Genomic DNA, 6000 nt, shown 5'->3' on the forward strand with positions numbered 1-6000 from the left:
TGATCACTACCTGCCAGCAGTTTGGCAGTTCGAATCTCACCAGGCTCAAGGTTGACTCGCCTTCCATCGTTCTGAGGTGAGTAAAATGAGGACCCAGATTGGTGGGGGCAATATGTTGACTCTGTAAACTGCTTAGAAAGAGCTCTAAAGCACTGTGAAGCGGTATATAAGTCTGTGCTATTGCTGTTCTCCCAGCTTCTCCTTTGTCTTTGCTTGTCAGAAACTGGCAGTGGAGGTAGCAAATGACAACCACATGATTGTGGGATGCAGCAATGACATAATGGGGGCCGATCAGTGGTGGGTTGCAAATCCCATTGCAACCGGATGGTTGGAATGAGGCAGGTGGTGTCCTCATGGACGCGCGCAGCACGCGCATGCATTCAAGTGCCTCTGCAATACTCCGTGATGCTCCAGCTGCTCCACTGAGTGTCGTGCAGGCACTGTACACACCATGCACCTGTGCGGAAGTGCAGAAGCCTTTAAACTCCAGTAAGGAGGTTGGGCGGGCGGCTGGGCACTCCAGAGCACCATACTGGAACAGTATCTGGTGCTCCGGGATGGCTCCGGGATGGCTCCGGAACGCCCATACTGGTGCATACCGCCTGCAACCCACCACTGGAGCCGATCAACAAGCACATGCATTGTGTTCATGTAACCTCAGGGACACTGCAAGGGCTACAACTATAAAAAGTGGTAATAAGTATCACACATTTTCAATACTCTCACAAGTTCTAATGATCACTGAAGCAAACGGTTGACTGCTCAAACATGAGCAGCATCTAAAACTACAACAACTATGAATGCACCAGCCTGAATATGGATGCACTAGTCACACATTAGCTGAATTTTGGATTGCATTAAATGCAACCTAGTATCAGTACACAATTATACTGAGATATACCATTAACTAATCACAATAAAGGATGCCAATGAACAGATAATAACTGTTGTAAAGAAGATCAAAGATGTCTCCATGTTAGCAAAGGAGTAATACAATACTTTACTTCTGATGCTTATTCAACCTATATGTGGAATATATATTGAACTAAATTAGATTGGGGAAATATGCATATTTTAAAAATTGGACAAGGAACATTAATAATGTGCACTATGCCAGTTAAAATACTTTTGTATCAAATTCCAGCATGATCTGGTAATGAAAGTCAAGGAGCATGGTGAAAGCATGGGACTAAGATTGAATACAAAGACTGAGATAATTTTGACAAGTACCACAGCAAGCCTTAGAACTGAAAATGAAGATAAAATGGTGGATAGTTTCTGACTTTTAGAATCAACCATTAATGTTTTAAAAAAACAGCAGTCAAGAAACCCACTGTAGACTAGCAATTGATAGAAAAACCATGAAGGCCTTGAAGAGATATTTAAAGACCATGAAGTGTCCACACCTACAAAGATCAGAATCATGCAAGCCAGGATATTAGTTGTGTCACTCTATGGAAGTGAGAGCTGAATTTTGAAGAACCAACTGAAGAGTATTGTTGTTTTTGGCCTTTAATGTTAAAGAAAACTCTTGAGAATATCATGGATTTCCAAGAAAACAAACACATGAATCATTAAATAAATGACTCTAGAGTACTCACAGATTATCCTATTTTGGACATACTACGTGAAAGCCTAACTCTCTAGAGGACTCTTTAGTCCTGAAATTGAAAGGAAAAAGAAGAGGACAGCAGCAAGTTGGACAGACTCAATTACAATCCCTGACAGTAAGTTTTCAGACATCTTGTTCTAGTCATTTTTGTAAATTGTAAATTGTAAATCTCAATTTAGCATTTTAGCATTTAGTATTTAATAGATTTGTATGCCACCCAATCCCGAAGGACTCAGGGCAGCTTACATAGAAGCAATTTTAAAAAAATATTTAAAAAGATTAAAACACACGACAGAGCGGCTTAAAAACAGAAACACAACATGCACTCAGTTTTAATGGGGCTGAAGTTCAGTCAAGATCAACAGCCCCAGGCCTGCCGGAACAGCCAGGTCTTAACAATTACTTTTCAGGTATTAGAAACCTTTGGATGGAAAAGCTTGAAAGTATCAGGTGCATTTGCCTTCAATCCTTGATGAAAAAAAGTTTTAAGATCTTAAAAAAAACCTTGAAATAAACAATAACATGCTGATTAAATCTTAAAGAACTACAGGGCGGGGCATAACCTTTTCCTAGGGGGTCACAGCAACACTTGTAATAACAACACAAATAATTCATACACCATTCGAAAGCCCATCAAAAACTGAGTTTATTGACACGATTTAATAGTCAGTATGACCACCATTAGCCCTTCGAACAGCATTCAAACGAGGTGGATAAGAACACAACAAATCTTCAAACAGTTCCGTTCGATTTTCAGGGCGGGGCATAACCTTTTCCTAGGGGGTCACAGCAAGATCGACAGCAGTTTACAACTTCCGCGACACCTCATTTTAAAGCCCATAAAAAACTGAATTGAATGAGCTATTAAATGTTAAATTTGTTTCGGTTGAAACTTTGAGAATGAATTTGGAAACTGTGTTGAAAAATCTGGAAAATCGAACGGAACTGTTTGAAGATTTGTTGTGTTCTTATCCACCTCGTTTGAATGCTGTTCGAAGGGCTAATGGTGGTCATACTGACTATTAAATCATGTCAATAAACTCAGTTTTTGATGGGCTTTCGAATGGTGTATGAATTATTTGTGTTGTTATTACAAGTGTTGCTGTGACCCCCTAGGAAAAGGTTATGCCCCGCCCTGTAGATAAATTTTAAATAAGATTTGGCAATTAAATATAAAGAATCATTCCCATGGAAAAATGATTTTGTTTTGATTTTTTTAAATAAGATTTTAAACATTGGAAATGTTTAGGAAGTAAAGATTTCAATTAAAGAAGATCACATAAACTTGAATAAGGTATGGAATGGCCCAAAATATTCTGACACTGAAAATATTGAAAGACACTTTTGAAAATGAAGTCAAAAGTTAATACTAAAGTCAACAGTAATACCTGCCTCTATGGATAAACAGTGTGTAAACAATGTTATGAAAGAAGAACACTTTTACCTGACAACACAGGAAATCCGCAGAAATTTGGATTTACAAAGGACAGATTTATTATTTATTTATTTATTTATTTATTTATTTATTTATTTATTTATCAAACCTATATGCTGCTCCAAACAAAGATTGAATGAGATGCCATATAAATGTTAAAATAATAAAAGGATACAAGAATGACATAGAAGAAGAGGCACTGGATGTACAAAATAAACTGTCTGATGTTTTAATAATTAAAAGTGACATACAAATAATAAGCCAAGTATCAGGCCTGGAAGCCATCTTTTGCATTGGGCCTTCAGGCCTGCTACATTTAATGACGTGGGGAAATGGGAGAGGGGATTATATGGAGTATGGAAGATATATAGTTAAAATAAAATTTCTTTCTCAGAGAGTCAAGGACATCTTGCCCTGCACCTGGAATGGTGTGACTGGGGGCGGGGGGACATTTCCAGTTGGGATAGTGCCTGGTTAGACCATGTTAGGGACTTGAATTTTCATTTGGGTGGGGAAAACCTGGAAGCTTTCAGATTCGGGTTTTCCCAGATGTGCCAATATGACATCTCTAATAAAATGGAACTTGGACGAAATTCAAGCCTCAAAGTCTTCTTTCATTAGTGGTGTTACTTGGAACCCTGATATTAAGAGAATAACCTGAATAATCTTTCTATATTGGATTTGCAAAAGAAATTTTGAAGAATCTTCTGAAAATCTATGATATTAATTCAATAAACTTGAAAAGATTAAGCTTGTTAGAAGTAAAAGGAAAAGATACAAAGTTGGTTTATTTGCTCAAAGATAAAATGAATAAAATCTGATAACCCTTAATGGACTTTTGCTGATACCAGCACTGAAATGACAATGCGTTATGGATATGTTTACAGATAAGAGAAGGTGCATGGAAATAAAAGACAATTTATTGTAATTTAAAAGGAGGTGAAAAGGAGGTGAATGCTAAAATTGTTTATACTATTGTGATGAAGGTTGGAAGTCACTTCTTTATGTATTTCTTTTCCTTTATTATTTATCTTTTCTATTTTTCTAACCTTATTTCGTTTGTATTTTTACTATTGTAATTATAACCTTTGATTTAAAAAATGTGGAGGGGAAAGGATATGCTCAATTACAGAAGCAGTGGTCAACCATTGGAAGGATCAGGCTGGGAATTCTCAATGTGGTGGGTAAGCGTCAACATCAACCTGATGGTACAAAATCTGTCAAACAGAAAAAAATGTTATACTAATTTCCTGATTTCCTGTTATAATCAGCAGGAGTTATAGATATTCAAGTTCAGATTTGAACTAAATCACAGTCTCAAAATCAATCCAAAGTGAAGTGCCTGCTTTCTGGTTACCAAATGATAATCTATACTAAAACACAAAAGCTTATTATATCATGAAGAGACATGAAAGGTTGACATTTTAATCCCTTAAATCTAAATTCAGAAGGCAAAAACCCATAACTGATCAATCACATGTACCAATATTTTAAGGTACAAAGGGATTTTTTCATTCACCCATATAAACAAGATTTATCAGTTCACAACACAGTTGGTTCTGTAGCCCATCCTTCAACCTGAAAGGAAAACACGTTTTGAAAATTTCAGACTATTTTCTGAGAAAGTACATTTGTTTTCCATGAGAAATACAATCTGTCTCATCCCAACCTGTATTTCTGGGTCACTCGAGACATTTAAACTGCACTTATAATTAACAGCTATTTTTAAACAGTGAAAAAATAGAGCACTGGTGAGGTACAAAAGCATTAAAATTGCCCCAGTTTTGCTTTTCAATAGGACACACTACTGCAATATGCTTCAAGATCAAAGAGTCCTCAGTAGAAAAAGACAGGCCGATCAGTGGGGATAAATAGTTCCCATTATGATGGTGTAAGAAAAGGGTTCTTTCAATTGAAACAATTTAATAACCACATTCATTACATTGGTGTCCACTTGGTTTTTATCTGAGCAATTTTTGCATAACTGGGGAGCAAGTTCAATTGAATTTATTCTCTAGAAATTAAGATGTGCTGGGTCTGAATGTTCAAAAATTAAGCACTAATAGCCTGCAAAGCAGTTGTCTTGCGATTTTTTTCACCCCCTGGATATAGTCAGATCTGCCTGCCTCTAATTATGTCAAATGCTACATTCCCTAAAATATACCAAAATGTTCATTAGCTGTTTCAAAGCAGCTAAGATTACTTTAAGAGAGCTTCTTATTTTGAGCAACTTCATAAAATCATGTTATGAAAACCAGAGTTATGAGTCAACAATGCCATATATAAACTCCCCTATCAGGGGACTAGGGATGAGAAGAGTTAGAACTGGTGGGTTTTTTTAGCAGTCCTGCTATGCAAAACAACCAAGCAGTGTCACCAGGGTAACATTTCCAGCAACAATTTTTTAAAGAACAATAGAGTCATTGATAGATTTCTTTCTTGTTCCAATGCTGACTTCAGCTGCGGACACCTAGGTATTAGAAATGAGCTGAGTTCTCTAACAATCAGCCTGGTTCAGAATGATTTAAGTTTGTAAATTATGCACCACACAGCAGAGCAATATACAAAATGAATTGCAGGATTTCGGTTTTGTTTTTGTGTACAGTATGTATATAAGCTATTATATATATATGTATGTATATACATATGTATATAAGCTATTATATATATATGTCAGGCTATAAAAGAGTGAATGTACACAAACTTTTTTAAAGGAAAACTGGATCAACTTTTATTTTCAATCCAGCCAAATCTCCCTACCAGTTCCTTCCTGCTTAGCAAACAATGAAACATTCCCAGAAACTGTTTTAAAAAAATGATTTGGCATTAAACACATTCTTGTTTTATCTCTCTATACTGCAAAGCTAGATAGGAATAAAGAACTGTTAAAGCATCAGCTGCTTCACCAAGTCTTTCTTTTCAAGGTTTTTTTTTAAGGACAAAATGTTGAAAA

At 36.3% G+C, this 6000-nt stretch overlaps 1 protein-coding gene across 1 annotated transcript in view; it reads right to left on the bottom strand.

Moving 5' to 3' along the window:
• LOC106539128 (uncharacterized) overlaps nt 1–6000 on the bottom strand; it is a 129970-nt gene that overhangs the window by 24646 nt on the left and 99324 nt on the right. The window lies entirely within an intron of this gene.

This window comes from Thamnophis sirtalis, unplaced genomic scaffold, assembly GCF_051295495.1.
Source record: "Thamnophis sirtalis isolate CommonGarterSnake01/CBP01778 unplaced genomic scaffold, rThaSir2_p1.2 scaffold_5, whole genome shotgun sequence".
Taxonomy (NCBI): Eukaryota; Metazoa; Chordata; class Lepidosauria; order Squamata; family Natricidae; genus Thamnophis; species Thamnophis sirtalis.